This window comes from Triturus cristatus, chromosome 2_2 (assembly GCF_964204655.1).
Source record: "Triturus cristatus chromosome 2_2, aTriCri1.1, whole genome shotgun sequence".
Classification (NCBI taxonomy): Eukaryota; Metazoa; Chordata; class Amphibia; order Caudata; family Salamandridae; genus Triturus; species Triturus cristatus.
In genome coordinates, this window is record NC_140582.1 from 560,232,393 (window position 1) to 560,248,967 (window position 16,575).

A 16,575-nucleotide genomic window follows, 5' to 3' on the forward strand; every position below is an offset into this window, starting at 1 on the left:
ATGCAATCAAAAAATCGAAAAATGGCCAGGAGGAAAAAATATATATGAAAATGTTACTGTTCAATAGAAGACTGAATATTCCTCTATTAGTAGTGCATAGTCCTATTATTCATTAAAATACATTTCAACAAAGGAAACAATCACATACCAAAGAACAAATGATTACATAATTTAATTAACGTAATCCAGATTCACTTCATCATAACTTTGGGACTTCTCTCAATAAACCTAATACATCTATATACACACACATACAACACTTATATACAACTGGCAAAAAAATTAATAATAATGACAATAGTATTAGGTTCCTTCCACCCAAATCGACGAAAAAGGAGTGTTCACCTATTCCCTATAAGTAATACACTTAGAGGTAGTCTTATTCGCACAATTGGCTCTAAATGTCTACAGAACCTTAATCACAAAATTGTGCATAGAGTCTTTTTAAAGTAAATCAAACAGTATCTCATCAGACTCCTCTTATCAAAATCTGTCTACTAGGAGCCCAAAGCACATCTTTGAGGAGGACCAGGAAAATAGTGTTGCTGCAAAAGTTCACGGTGTCCAGGGGTCATGGTTTCACATCACCCACGATAGCCACGGGCCTCATATTTGCTGGGGACTCAGTGTAGCCTCGGGGAAGTCTAGAAATCTACCTCTGGTAATGCAAAGACTTCGGCGTCCGGCGGGGGCTTCAGCGATGCAGACCGGTCAGTTGCTTCTTTGGTGCCTGCCAAGCAGGGGAGTCACTCCTTGACCCCAAGGGAGATTTCTTCAGTCTTCAAGTCAGGATAGAACGTCGAAAGTCCAGGATATATGTTGCAGAGTTTCATCCAGGGTAATCTAAAGTCCTAGGGACTGGATTCCTATACTTATAGTAAGTTTAGGGGATGGTCTAACTCTAAGGCCCCACCTATGGGTCAACCTGGAAAGAGGGGTGGTTACACCCATTTCCTTTGTCTAGTTTCGCACCAGAGCAGGGGCAGGTAGCCCCTGCAACCGGTTTGAAGTGGACTATGCACAGGGATAGCAAACGTGCCCCCAGTGCAGGAATTCAAAGCACCAGAGAGTGCCCCCGCCCAGCCCCAATACACATCTGCCTGTCTGGGGACCTCCCTTCGACAGGAAACCTATTGTTCACGCCGCCCCTGCCGGAGTTTCGGTCAGCAGCCGGAGGCCAGACCCGTGTCTGTGGGAGAGGCATCCATCTCTCACTCTAGAAGGGTGGAATGCTTCCCCCGCCGCCAGAACTGGCGGGGGGGGGGGTAGTATTCCAAAGCGTTTGACACCAAACACGACATGTTTTGATGCAGCCGTCCCAAAGCTAGCATTTACCACGAGGTTATAATGCACTTAAGAGTATATGGTATGGCTGTATCACAGAACAGCCATAAGGAAGTTTTTCCGAAAGCTGCAGAGGGGCTCAGCTCATGCTTGGGCACCCTCTCACATAAAACCAAGCACTCTTCCTTCAGGATTGTCAAGGCCTGCCATAGGAGTGGCGTATAGGTTTATATGTGTCTGTATAATGGTAGTGATATAGGTAGCCTATACCACAGTAAGGATTGCAAGCACACCCTTACCCTGGCTGCAGTAGCAGACCTGTGGTGCCATTTTGGAGTGCTTCCCAGGGGTGGCATAATACATGCTTCAGCCCCTGATAGGCCTCTGAGGTACCTATGCCCTAGGTATATAGTATACCATATACTAGGGGCTTATAAGGCACTGCAGAATCCAATTAGTTATGTACCTAATGTACATGCAAACCATTGTAGAGAGGAAGCAGCTAGGCTCTGGTCCTGATTATGTCCTGAAAAACAGTGAAACACCAGCAAAAAGTGGGTATACCCATGTGAAGCAGATCCTACTCTCCTACACTCCCTACCAGAGTAGGGATGAAATCCACAAATGGATAACTGCCTTGGAGAGGGCCTGTAAAGTACAGAAGGTCCCTCAAGGTCAGTGGGCAGCAATCTTATGGCTCTCCTTTGCAGACAAAGGTAGAGACAAGCTCCTCACTGTAAGAGAAGAGGATGCTGATGATTACAAAGTCTTGAAAGGCCCACTACTAGATGGGTTTGGCCTAACCACTGAACAATACAGGTTAGAGTTCAGAGACACCCAAAAAGTAGAAAACCAAGACTGGGTTGACTTTGTTGACTGTGCTGCTAAGGCTCTGGAAGGTTGGTTATTGGGCAGTAAAGAGTGTGACTTCAAAGGATTTTACAATCTGATAATGACGGAGCAGATTCTTAATAACAGTCAAAATCAGCTGTTGCACCAGTACCTGGTAGACTCTGATCTGACCTCTCCCCAAGAATTGGGAAAGAAGGCAGACAAATGGGTGATAACCAGGGTGAGGCAGAAGGTACAGAACCAAGTTGGTGACCCAAAGAAGCAAGATTCCAAAAACTCTGACAAGGGTGGGGACAAGGGTAAGACCAGAAGTCTTCTCAAAGGCCCCAAAAATCTTCTTCAGGTGGGGATTCACAGGCTAACAAAGGGAAAGGCCAAAAGAAACCTTGGTGCAAAATCTGTAAACAGAAAACTCACTGGACCAGTGACTGCACCAAGGCCAAAGAAAATACTCCAGCCACCACCAATGCCCCTAAGGCACCTGCTCCCCCTAGTGCAGTTACAATTGGTGGTGGGAATACACAGAATAAGGGTGTAGTAGGGTTGACCCTGGGTTCTGAGATGGACTCTGGCCTAGTCAGAGTACCAACTCAGGCTGTGCTTGTCAGTCATGGGGCATGGATATGTCCCCCTTTGTGAGTCCCAGTAACTGGGGCAAATACAGACAGCAGTCTTTAATTAATGGAGTAGAAGCTTGGGCATTCAGGGACACAGGAGCAAGTGTCACAATGGTGACAAAAGACCTTGTGGATCCTGGGCAGATTATACTTGGTGAAATGTGCCAAGTGACCAAAGCTAGCAATGTCACAACAGACCATTCTCTGGCAGTTGTTAACTTCTCCTGGCGAGGGGTAACTGGTCTTAAGAAGGTTGTGCTAAGTGCAGACCTACCAGTACAGTGCTTGCTTGGCAATGATCTAGAGACTTCAGCTTGGGCTGAAGTGGAGCTCAGGACACATGCAGAAATGTTAGGGATCCCTGCACATGTCTTTGCTGTGACTAGGTCACAGGCTAAAATGTCTAAAACTGGACAGGCCCTGGATTCTGGAATAATGGACCAGGTGCCTCACAAGAGGAGGAGCAGTAGGGTTAAAGCAGAGCCTTCCCACCTGAGTCAGAATGCTGATCAGTCTCCTCAGGGACATGATCTTGAGCCTGAAGAAGGAACTATCCCAATAGAGCTTGAACCTGACCAGGTTGAGTTCTTGGGGATAGGGGGCCCGTCCAGGTCTGAGCTGAGCCAGGAGCAGAAAACCTGCCCCTCTCTTGAGCCCCTCAGAAAGCAAGCTGCTGATGAGGCTGCTGGGAATGCTAGTGTCACCCATAAAGTTTATTGGGATGATGGACTCCTTTACTCAGAGAGTTGAGACCCAAAGCCTGGTGCATCCAGGAGGTTGGTTATACATCTGAAGTTTAGGGGTTTCCTATTGACACTAGCCCATAATATTCCCCTAGCAGGACACCTAGGCCAGAACAAGACTTGGGACAGAATTGTCCCTCACTTTCACTGGCCCCACATGTCTGAAGACACAAAATAGATTTGTCGCTCCTGTGTAACCTGCCAAGCCAGTGGCAAAGCAGGTGGCACTTCAAAGGCCACCCTCCTACCACTACCTGTGGTGGGGGTGCCCTTTCAAAGGGTAGGGATTGACATTGTTGGTCCCATGGATCCCCAAACAGCATCTGGGCACAGATTTATACTACTGGTAGTGGATCATTACACCAGGTATACAGAAGCAATTCCCCTCAGGACCACTACAGCTCCTGTAGTGGCAAGAGCTCTCTTGAGTGTGTTCTCAAGAGTAGGCTGCCCTAAGGAGGTAGTATTTGATAGGGATGAAAACTTCATGTCTAGTTACTTGACTGCTATGTGGAAGGAGTGTGGAGTGAACTACAAGTTCACCACAACCTATCACCCACAATGCAATGGTTTAGTTGAGAGATTCAACAAAACCTTAAAGGGCATGATCCCAGAGAAGCTTAGGCGAAAATGGGACCTGCTCTTGCCCTGCCTTTTATTTGCATAGAGGGAAGTGCCTCAAAAGGGGGTTGGCTACAGCCCATTTGAACTTTTGTTTGGACACCCTGTCAGGGGTCCATTAACCCTGGGTGTAGTTCCACGCAAAGTGCAGTTCGCACTACGCGAGCTACGCGTAGCACTTCGCGAATTGCGTAGTACCTTGTTCGCACTGTGCAGATGTCGTTTTCAATGATTGCACAGTGCGGACAAGCAACCGGCACTGTGCAATCATTGAAAATGGCATCTTGCACAGTGCGAGCTGTAGTTTTCTGCTGCTCGAGTAGATTTTTACTCGAGCGGCAGCTTTCTCAACGCGAACTGGTAGTTTCTCATCACGAGTGGTCGCGAGCATACGCGACCACTCGCAATGAGAAACCTGACCTCCTCGCGTTGGGAGTCTCGCCGGGAGGTTTATTTTCCATGCTCGCGATCGCCAACTTGATGTTGCTGATCGCGAACAAGGAAAAAGTCTCGCTGGGATGTCATTTTGCTTGCTCGCAGTCGCCAACTTGACGTTGAGGACCGCGAGCAAGCAAAAAATGACCGCAGCACTACGCAACACTACGCTACGCGTGTTCGCACTGTGCTGCGTGCAATTCGCGCAGTGCGAAGTAGCGCGAACTTCGCAAACTACGCGAGCGTAGCGTAGTGCTTTTCCCAGGCTTAGGGTCCATTGTGTTTGGTGAAGGAAGGATGGGAGTTACCTCTCAAGCCCCCAAAGCAAGACATAGTGGACTATGTACTTGGTCTCCGCTCCAGGATGGCTGAGTACATGAAAAAGGCAAACAAAAAACTTGAGGCTAGCCAGGAACTTCAAAAAGCCTGGCATGAACAAAAGACTGTACTGACTGTTTACCTGCCAGGACAGAAAATGTGGGTGTTGGAGCCTGTGGCCCCAGCAGCTCTCCAGGACAAGTGGAGTGGACCCCACACTATTGTTGAACAGAAAGGGGAGGTTACCTACTTGGTAGACCTTGGAACCCCTAGGAGTCCCCACAGGGTACTCCATGTCAACAGACTGAAACCATATGTTGACAGGGCAGACATGGGCTTGCTCATGGCTACTGCTGAAGGACAGGAGGAAGAGAGTGACCCACTCCCTGACCTGCTTTCTCAGAACCCTGATGATTGGTCAGTTAATGGTGTAGCCTTGGCAGGCAGCCTCACTTCCCAGCAACAAACTGACTGCAGAAACCTTCTCAGCCAGTTTAGGCATATGTTTTATCTGACTCCAAGTCAGACCACCTGGTGCACTCATGAAGTGGACACTGGGGACAGTCTACCTGTGAAGAATAAGATCTACAGGCAACCTGACCATGTCAGGTACTGTATAAGGACAGAAGTCCAAAAGATGTTGGATCTGGGTGTGATTGAACCCTCAGTTAGCCCTTGGACTAGCCCAGTACCTAAACCTCACACCAGTGGTGGAAAAAGAGAGATGAGGTTTTGTGTAGACTACAGGGGTCTCAATGCAGTCACTAGGACTGATGCCCATACCATCCCCAGGGCAGATGAGCTAATAGATACTTTAGCCTCAGCCAAGTTTCTAAGCACATTTGACCTAACAGCTGGCTACTGGCAGATCAGACTAGCTGATGATGCAAAGCCAAACACAGCATTTTCTACCCCTAGTGGGCACTATCAATTTGTGGTAATGCCCTTTGCTTTGAAGAATGCACCTGCCACTTTCCAAAGGTTGGTGAATCAAGTCCTTAAAGGCCTGGAAGACTTTAGTGCAGCATACATAGATGATATTGCTGTCTTTAGCTCTACCTGGGAGGATCACCTGGTCCACCTGAGGAATGTTTTGGAGGCCCTGCAAAGGGCAGGCCTCACTTTCAAGGCTACTAAGTGCCAGATAGGGCAGAGTCAGGTTGTATACCTGGGCCACCTTGTAGGTGGAGGCCAGGTTCAACCATTGCAGAGCAAAATCCAAACCATAATGGAATGGATTGCTCCAACTACCCAGACTCAGGTGAGAGCCTTCTTAGGCCTGACTGGGTAATATAGGAGATTTGTCAAAGGGTATGGATCAATAGTGACACCCTTGAATGACTTAACTTCTAAAAAATGCCCAAAACGTTTCAGTGGACAGCTAGCTGTTAAAAGGCATTTGATGACCTGAAGCAGGCCATGTGCACTGCTCCCATTCTGCAGAGTCCTGACTACTCCAAGAAGTTCATTGTCCAAACAGATGCATCTGAATTGGGGGTAGGGGCTGTACTGTCAAAATTGAATGATGAAGGTCAGGATCAGCCAGTAGCTTTCATAAGCAGAAGGCTGACCCCTAGAGAGAAACGTTGGTCAGCCATTGAGAGGGAGGCCTTTGCTGTGGTTTGGGCTCTGAAGAAGTTGAGGCCATAGTTGTTTGGTACTCACTTCCTTGTTCAGACAGACCATAAGCCCCTCTTATGACTAAAACAAATGAAGGGTGAAAACCCCATACTGCTTAGGTAGTCCATTTCCCTACAGGGGATGGACTTTACAGTGGAACATAGACCTGGGAGTAACCATGCCAATGCAGATGAACTCTCTAGGTATTTCCACTTAGAACATGAAGACTCAACTGGTCAAGGTTAATTTAATGTCCCTGCTGTTGGGGGAAGGGGGTTTGTAGGAGAGTAGGATCTGCTTCACATGGGTACCCCCACTTTTTGCTGGTGTTTCACTGTTTTTCGACCTTAGTCTGGCTGTGGCCCTGCCAATCATGCCCACAGCCCAGCTGCTTCCTCTCTAAAATGGTTTGCATGTACATTAGGTACATATCTGATTGGATTCTGGAGTGCCTTTTAAGCCCCTAGTATATGGTATACTATGTACCTAGGGCATAGGTACCTCAGAGGCCTACCAGGGGCTGAAGCATGTATTATGCCACCCCTGGGAAGCACTCCAAAATGGCACCACAGGTCTGCTACTGCAGCCAGGGTAAGGGTGTGCTTGCACCCCTTACAGTGGTATAGGCTACCTATACCCACATATATACAGACACATATAAACCTATAAGACACTCCTATGTCAGGCCTTGACAATCCTGAGGGCAGAGTGCTTGGTTTTGTGTGAGAGGGTACCCAAGCATGATCTGAGCCCCTATGCAGCTTTCAGAAATACTTCCTTATAGCAGATCTGTGATACAGCCATACCATATACTCCTAAGTGCCTTATAACCTTGCGGTAAATGCTAATTTGGGGATGGCTGCATCAAAACATGTCGTGTTTGGTGTAAAACGCTTTGGAATACTACCCTTCTCCGCCAATTCTGGTGGCGGGGGTAGCATTCCACCCTTCTAGAGAGAGAGATACGGTAGGACTTTCCTGAGCCATTGCATCACAAAATGGATGCCTCTGCCACAGACACGGGTCTGGCCTCCTGCTGCTGACCGAAACTCCGGCAGGGGAGGTCTGGGCATAGGTTTCCTGTCGAAGGGAGGTGTAACCACCTCCCCAGACAGGCAGATGTGTATTGGGGCTGGGCAGGAGCACTCTCTGGTGCTTTGAAGTCCTGCACTGGGGGCACGTTTGCTGTCCCTGTGCATAGTCCAGTTCAAACCGGTTGCAGGGGATACCTGCCCCTGCTCTGGCACAAAACTGGACAAAGGAAATGGGTGTAACCACCCCTCTTTCCAAGCCCACCCATAGTTGGGGTCTTAGAGTTAGTCCATCCCCTAAACTTGGTATAAGTATAGGAATCCAGTCCCTAGGACTTTAGATTACCCTGGACAAAACTCTGCAACATATATCCTGGTCCTTCGGCATTCTATCCTGACTAGAAGACTGAAGAAATCTCCCTTGGGGTCAAGGAGTGACTCCCCTGCTTGGCAGGCACCAAAGAAGCAACTGACCAGTCTGCATCGCTGAAGCTCCCGCCGGACGCTGAAGTCTTTGCATCACCAGAGGTAGATTTCAAGAACTTCCCTGAGGCTACCCTGTGTCCCCAGCAAAGCTGAGGCCCGTGGCTATCGTGGGTGATGTGGAACTGTGAAACCTGGACAACATGGACCTCTGCAGCAACACTATCTTCTTGGTCCTCCTTGAAGTTGTGCTTTGGGCTCTGAGTAGCCCCAGCCTTGAGCACCCCTTGCACCGAAGATTGTTGGCCTCCACTCCACGAGTGATCCATGGGCCAGCTTCAAGTGCGACCGCTTGAGGCTCCTTCGCAATCACTATCCCGTTGGCTAGCAGGTCCCCACGAAGGCAACTCCTCTTCTACTTGGGCTTTCCTGGTTGCTCCAGATGTGCCCTGACTTACCCTTGCTGGGTGAGTCCCTCAGATCTTGCTGGTCTGCACCGCAGTCCTTTCTCTGAATTCTCGTGACTTGCCGTTGCCAAGGCTTCTTGGGTCCATTCTGGTCGCCGACACTGCAGCACTCGACAAACTTCGTGGGACAGCTCGAATCCAGCTCATGGACTTCGTCGACGCCTCCTGGACCTCGTGGCTGAAGAGTCAAGACACCCATCAACTCACCTGAAGCACCCGACATCTGTGGGATTGGTCCATCCTGCCCTTGGTCACTGGCTAGTGACCCAGACTCTGTCCCCTCTGCTTTCAGGTTCCTTCCATCCTAGATCCAGGCTTAGATCTCTTTGGACACTTCTCCTCTTCACAGCAGCAGCAGTTCTTTGCAGGCTTCCACTGAAATCGACGACGCGACCCGACACCAAAAGACACCCATGCACCCGGCTTCCCTGGGTGAGGTAACTCGAGTACTCCGGTGCTCCCATAGGTGCTAGCCCTAGAACTTCTTAAGTTCAAAAGGGTTTGGTCCTGACTCGATTCTAAGTGTCCCTAATCTTTAAATTTCCAACCGCGACATTGCCCATAGAAGCTAACGGGAACCCGCGGTTGTGTTTACACACTGCATACCGTCCCCGTGGGTCCCCTGTGTCACTACCTTGGGTGGTTCCTAGGAGTCCCAGCGATTCTACAGGCTCTAAGCCTTGTGTCTATTTCAGTCGTGGTTCTTATACCACTTTTTTGGTATATGGTTTGGTACGCCCCTAGGGCCCAAACGTGTATTTGTGCTATTACTGATAATTGCTAACTTTTAAACAAAGTACTTCGAACTCCAGTCTCATAAAGAGACTAGAGGGGTGTGTTCTATCTTAAATACCTATATTTGTACTATATACCAGGTGTGGTTGTCTTTCATTTGATCATTCAAGAGATTATAGACTGGTAAAACAAGCTGCTTTACATTCCTTCAAGACTTAGCCTGAAGGCTGCTCTCCATAGCTACCACTAGGATAGCTTTCAATAAAGGTTGTCTTTAACCATTCACCATAAGGGGTTGTTTGGAATGATACAAGGTGCCCACTAGAACTAGTGGACAGCATATATCAGGCCACCTTCTCACACTTTCCACTTTTAAACCTACCTCAGTGGAGGAACTATGCCCGTTATTGACAGCTGTTAAATAAGGGTCCTCTGTGGGCCTTGCTTCCCCAGCTATACTGGAACGAAGGTGATCGAGGGATGGCCGCAATACTACCTGTGCTCTGTCAGCTACTAATAGCTTTTTTGAGATGGGCCAGATCCCTCAGTGCTGGAAACATGCCACCATAGTCTCACTTCTTCAGAAACCATTATTAGATCCTACTCAACCTGAAAACTTAAGTCTCATTTCATTGCTCCCTTTATTCTCGAAAGTTGCAGAGAATTGTATATACTTTCAACTTCCGACTTTCATACCCACGGGAAAAGAACTCGTTCACAGGACCCAGTTGGGCCTTCACCCTCTTTCTAGTACAGAGTCTACATTGTTGTTTCCTCTGACTGTCAGGCTGTTGACAGAGGTGAAACTGCTGCAATCATCCTAATGTTGGGCCTTAGTGCAACATTCAACACCGTCTCCCACAGCCTTTAACTGGAACGACTGTGGAGTCGCGGTGTCGGTCATAAGCCTCTTCAGTTGTTTGCCTCTTTTTTACAGAATTGTACCTTTCATGTGGCATCATGTACGGTTTATCCGCTGAAGCAGGGGTTGCCTAAGGGCTCTTCTTTGAGCCCTACTTAATTCAATCTTTACCTATGCTCCCTGGCTGATCTCATCGAGCGTTACCATTTTAGCACTGTATTTTACTCTGATGATACACAATTTATTATTACTCTATCTCGGGGTGTAGCCAATATTGCGGCTCTCCTGAGGTCATGTCTGTCTGAAGTGGCTGAGTGGATGGATCTCAGTTGCCTAAAGCTGAATGCTGGGAGAACTGATGTCCTTTTCATTGGTAAGCAGCATTCGATTTGGTCCTCTGCTTGGTGGGCAGATGCGCTGGGGCTTTTGCTGGGCCCCAAGCCAAAAGTAAAGAATCTAGGCATCTGGTTCAATGCAAAGTTATCATTCAATAGCCAGATCATGATTCTACCAAGGAAGTGTTTTGGGATCGTAAAACCCCCAAAAAAGATCCTAAGACTTCCCCCCTCTATGTCTACAGGCCCTGTTCTTGCTAAGCTGCACTGGATGCCAGTGAGAAAAAAATCACTCTTTTAAAGCCAAGTGTTACGGCTAAAGAAATTTTAACAACAAAGGCCCACGCTATCTGCACTCTCTTGTTAAACCTTATGCCCCTAGAAGAACCTAAGATCCGCAAGAGCTCTCCAAACCTGTATTCCTGTGGTAAAAAGAGCATGAATTGGGAGTTGCTCTTTCAACATTTTAGCACCTAAGATGTAGAATTCTTTCTCCTGTTCCTTTCTCTCAGACAGGAAACAACTGAATCATCCTTCCGAGAACAAAAAAGCGTGGTTGTTCAGATCGATTTGATTGAGGCAGCTGGTCAGTCTTTGAATCTGTGTGTGGGAGTGAAACACTCACACCGGAGACACTTCGTTGAAGTAACCAGGTGCTTTATAAATACCTTTATTATTATTGTTATTATTATTATTATTATTATTATTGTCTTTCTTCTTAAAAAAGTTCCTCTAAAGGCTTGTGATCTGACCAGACCGTAAAGTTGGTACCCCAAATCAAATTCCTTAACTTCTTTAAAGTCCAGAATATTGCAAATGCTTCTTTTTCAATAACCAAGAAGTTAACTTCTGAACCTCACAAACATCTAGAAGCACAAGTATTCAGACACTCTAAAGCATCTCTTCTTTTTAAAAGCACCACTCCCAGACCTTTACAACCAACTTTTGTGACAAACATGGTCTCCTTTCTGGAACAAATGCCTGTAAATATGGGGAATTTCTTAATTCCATTTTAAGAGTTTCAAACTCTTCTTGACACATCTTACCCCACTTAAATTCCAATTTTTTTCCTACCAGAGACTGCAACAGTGTATATGTATCTGCATAGTTCTTGACAAATTTGTCATAAGTTTCAGCCATGCTGAGGAATTTAATTACTTCCTCCTATGAACAGGGCTCTTTTAAACCTACAATAGTCTTGATTAAATCTTCCTTTGCCATACCAACGTGTCCTGAGCTATTATGATCAATGTATTTAATCTCACACACACCACAATAGCACTTACCCCTTTATAGTGTCGAGCCAGCCTCTAGAAACCTTCTCCAAACCACACGTACTAATTCATTATGTTTTTTCTCAGTATTTCCATAAATCAGTACATCCTCCTGATAGCATTTCACACCACTTACCCCTTTCAGCACCTTCACCATCACACGTTGAAATACTGAAGTCACAGAAACAAGCCCAAAGGGTAACCCCTTAAATTTAAATGCCCTCGTGGGTGTTATAACTGCAGTTATTTCTTGTGACCCAAAATTTAACTCCACCAAGTGACATGCTGTTGTCAAATATAATGCTGAAAAATATTTTGCAACAGCCAGAGTAGATATCATTCCATCTATGTTAGTTAAAGGAAAATTAATCTACAACAATCGCTCTATTGAGTGCTCTTATATCCACACACAACCTAATTTCCCCACTTGGCTTCTGGCAATGACAATAGGGGCTAACCACTTCATGTCTTCTACAGGCTCAATGACAATGTGGAATTCACACTTCTGCGCTCTGGTTATCACCACTCTGTTCACTTACAATTAAAGTGCGCGGGTTGCAAGCAAAATGTCAAGACATTTATTATGTTAGCAGGAACAATGTACAACTCCGCACTCAGAATGCGTGTGTAGACTGGACAAAGATCAACACTTTGTCTGCGATATTTATACAAAACTCAAAGCAGCGCTTACGTGACTTCATACAAAATTGCTTAATAGTGGGAATTCCCTCTGCCAGCATGAGGCCAGTTCAAAAATTTGAATCTTACAAGATAAGAGTTCAGTATCAGTGATAAGACCTTCCAGTTCTGTGGTTTATCAGCTACATGTCATAAACAGATAAGTAGATTAAGGTTCATCGATCATCTTCCAGCGTGTTAGAGAGAGTTGCATTAATGAACAGAGTTACCTGCTGACATCACCTTCTGAAGTGAAAAATGTCAAGTTGCCTTGAGTCGAATAACATTTAGGCCAAATATCAGAATTAATGTTCTTTTAGTTGACTCTTTAATCCATTTCCTAAAGTTAATATTCACAACCCCACTGTCCAATAACTTTTCAAATTCCAATTCAACGCTGCCTTGAACACTTATCACAATACACCGGACTTTTGCCGCCACAGGTTTGACTCTTTTCTTTATCCTAATGTGGTGTTTGCACCCTTTCAGACATCCTAAATCATTGCTGAATAACTGTTCATGTTCCTTGATAAAGTCAGTAGGATGTAGAGCCACCTCCTGTACTTGAACCTGATGGTTTGCATTAGGATTCAACATAACTCTCAATAGCTTCTGAAGTGGACAACCTATTACGCCATCCCCTTTTTCCGAGATATACACCTTACCAACAACATACCTGCTGACTGATTCTATACATGGAACAAAGAATCCTAACATCTTGAAAGTTCACCACCATACCATCCCAGTTGCACATCCATGCTTCTTATTTGAACTTTTCTCTGAAACAGTTGATCATGGCCAAATGAGAACAAGAGTCAAATTTCATGAGTATCTCAACACTATCGATTCTCACCACTTTATTTGGATGATCATCCATTTGGCCATCAATTTGAAAAATTATCTGATGTGATACTTCTTTCACCTCCTTCTTCTTATCCCTTCTTCCTTTGTTCCTGAAGTACTTAATATAATGCCCTTCTTTCCAACAACCATTACAATAAGCATTAACTGCAGGACATTTTCATGCATTTGCGTTATGTCCACTCATCCCACACCTAAAACATTCACCAAGATATTTGCTTTGCATTTCCTTACAATCAACTATGACTTTGACTTCAAACACTAACTCTTCCACCTTCTCATTTCAAGATTGAATTTTATTCTTATCATTGCTTAACTATTGACACACTCTAACATGCGTTCAACCCTTTTTTCAATAACCAACACTTCCTCCAATGGTGGCTGATCTTTGTGCCACAATTCTGCTCTCATTTTATCTCTTTCAGTAGCAGCTCCAAATTTACAAAATGCTGCCCATCTTCCTTAAATACGTAATATAATATTCTACCAATTCCACAATCCCTTGTTCTCCTAGTCCAAAATGGTATCTCTCAATGATAGTGCTCACCTGGGGAAGATAATGTTGATCCAGTTGAAATTTAAAGATTTCATATTCATTAAGATCCCGCTTTTCCTGTAGGGTCCAGGTAAGGTAAAGACTCTAATACTTCTTGCCCATCTCCCACAGGGCAATGCATCAACAAAGAGTACCTCCTTTTAACACTAAGATTAGTTCCACAAAAAGTGGCATAGATGTACAAACATCTACTTCCACTTACTCCATCTAATCGGTGCATCTCCAGGGCTGCTTAAGTAAAACAGTGGAGGAGAAACATTTTACATCTTCCTTAGTCTTCTCAACTACAACCCCCCAACAATTATAAATTATTTCACAATTTTATTGTCAGTCATTCTGCTCAGAGGACATAGCTAAAAATCATATCACATTGGCTATCCTAACATTAACTATATCAACTAATAGTCTCTCATCACTGTAAGAATGTTTCCAATGACAGTATAAATACCCTTCTGTAACTACTAATTTCTAATAATAGTTGTGCCTGTCACCATTCAGACCAGGCTTTCCATGTACTTAGCTGAATAGATGTGATTCTTTTCCAAAATCCACTGTCACTTTTGTAAAACAATAACACGTAGGTGTGCGTGTCACTGCACAAAACAGGCTCTTGAATTGGTTTTAATGGTGTGCCTGTCCCCGGTCTGAACAGACACCAGTTACTTTAATAGGCCTCGACTGTTGGGTAAATAGTGAGTTTGTCAGCGCCCTCAAAGACACTTAAAACTCGATTTTTTACAACGTTGTGCAGATCATCAAATGCCATGTTGGTTCTCCCAACCAACTATGGTGGCCACCATTGCATGTCCAAACGTCGTTTTCTGTAGTGGATAGAGTTTGTATGCTAAAGCCTGTGGGGTGCGGATGCGTCAGCGTAGTTTTGCTCTGGACGCACCTCATTGTTGATGCATCAGTGTCTCTCCACCCAGTTTTCTTTCTGAACTTGTGAGCACCACGTCACTGAAATGTGGATGTGTTTCACCGAAGACTCTTTACCTTGAGCCCAAACTTCAACAATATCTCTTCTGGGTCCACCAGAAACACTTGTTAAAAGTAATATTCCTCTTTCAAAACTCCCCAAATGTCATCCATATGTTGTCCTTAGCGAATTCACCAAGTGTTTCACAAACCAAAGACTACAACAGGGGCATCTCCATGTTGAGGTATTATCTGTTTCCTCTGCACCTTTTTTTGCTCATCGCCAATTTAATGAATTAGCACAGGCAATAATCACAGGAATGGAAGTAGAGAGTTCAGTCTTCTTTATTCAACACCCCAGCGATCAGTATCTCATTTTCCTAGTCTCCCAGTAACTGCCACCACCTCAAGATTCCAGTCTTCAAAGCACATCTCTGGGTTTCCATCCTAGCCATGGTCATGTAGGATCGTCATCACAAGACACAACACACAGTCCTCTCTGCCTTTATGGTAGCTAGGGCTTGCGTCAAAGTCCATGGGTGGTTGAATCCGAGCTCCCGTGTACTCCCTGTGGCACTCGCCTTTCTAGCAAAGTAGTGCAAAGTGCTTTACTTTACCATGGAGCTATTTTCCAGTGCAAATAAAGATTTCCAATGAATAGTAAATTCCAATTCAAAAACTTTCACTGGTTAGAGTCACTTTTTGTGACACCTCACTTGTGAAAACCCTTGATAAATCTGCCACATTACGTTGAAATATTCACTGAAGAAAAATTATGCATGTGCAATATTTTGTAAAATGAATAGAGTGAGCTTCACATTAACAGCTGTGCAGTGTCAACTCATTTTTCTTAACAAATCGACTTTCCTGGTCATTAAATCTCTATTTGTGTAGAAAATATATGGAGCAATGTCGGGAACAGCCAATTAATCACCACATCTGCATTATCTCACAAGATAAATGGTTGGCTTGAACTATGCAGTACTAACCTGCCTATGTGCAGAAAGGAAGCTGGGTTAAGTGCAATAGCCTATGTAGGGATGACGATTACTTTCCACATTAGAGCAGCTTAACTAGGGGTTTTATTGTGGCTTTTAAAAAAAGTACTGAAATACTGCTGAGACAAATGTAATTTAAATCGGTGGTAGAGAGGGTGTGAAAAAAGAGTTGCGTTAAATGAAGCTTCCAGCAATGAGATCAGGTCAACGGATTAACCTTACAGTAAAAAAAATACTCTGAGTAAGATGAAATAATTACCATTTTGTTCAATTTTCAGAAAATTTAATGGAAATTCCTTTACATAGGGGGATTAGCGAGAATAGACCCACACGCATGGCTGCTATATATTTTCAGTGTAGCAGTTGCAAATTTGTAAAAAAAATCTAAATTAAATCATGGACCGAAAAGAAGAAAGCTGCCTAGATTAAATTCCACAATTTCCTTCTTCCTTCCGTCACACTTTGAAGGTTTCTTTTCGTCCCTACGTTTGCCACTGCTTTCCTGTCTTTTGTGCCTTTCTCTCTCGCTCTGGATGAAAATCTGATGAAGAATAATGAATGCTGGTGCCCGTCACCGGACCCATCATCACAAAATGCCCAAAATAATGCAAGGATGGACCCAACATCATTGTCACCATTATGCCTGGAATGCCTACAATACATCAGGGATGGCCAACATGATGCCTCTGCAACCACTATGCAGGGGATACCCATAATTATGTCAAGAATGACAAAAATATGTGAGAAGTAGGCAACGTTTTGCCAGGGATAGTCAGAGCTATGCCATAATGCCCACAATATTTCAAAGATGGGAGCCAATCAGTCAGAGCCACGGGTATGCCAGTGATAGCCAAATTATGTCTAGAATGGCCATAATATTGTAAAATTAGATACGGTTTGTCGAAGGCCACCATTGTGCCATGGGTAGCCACAACTATTACAGGATG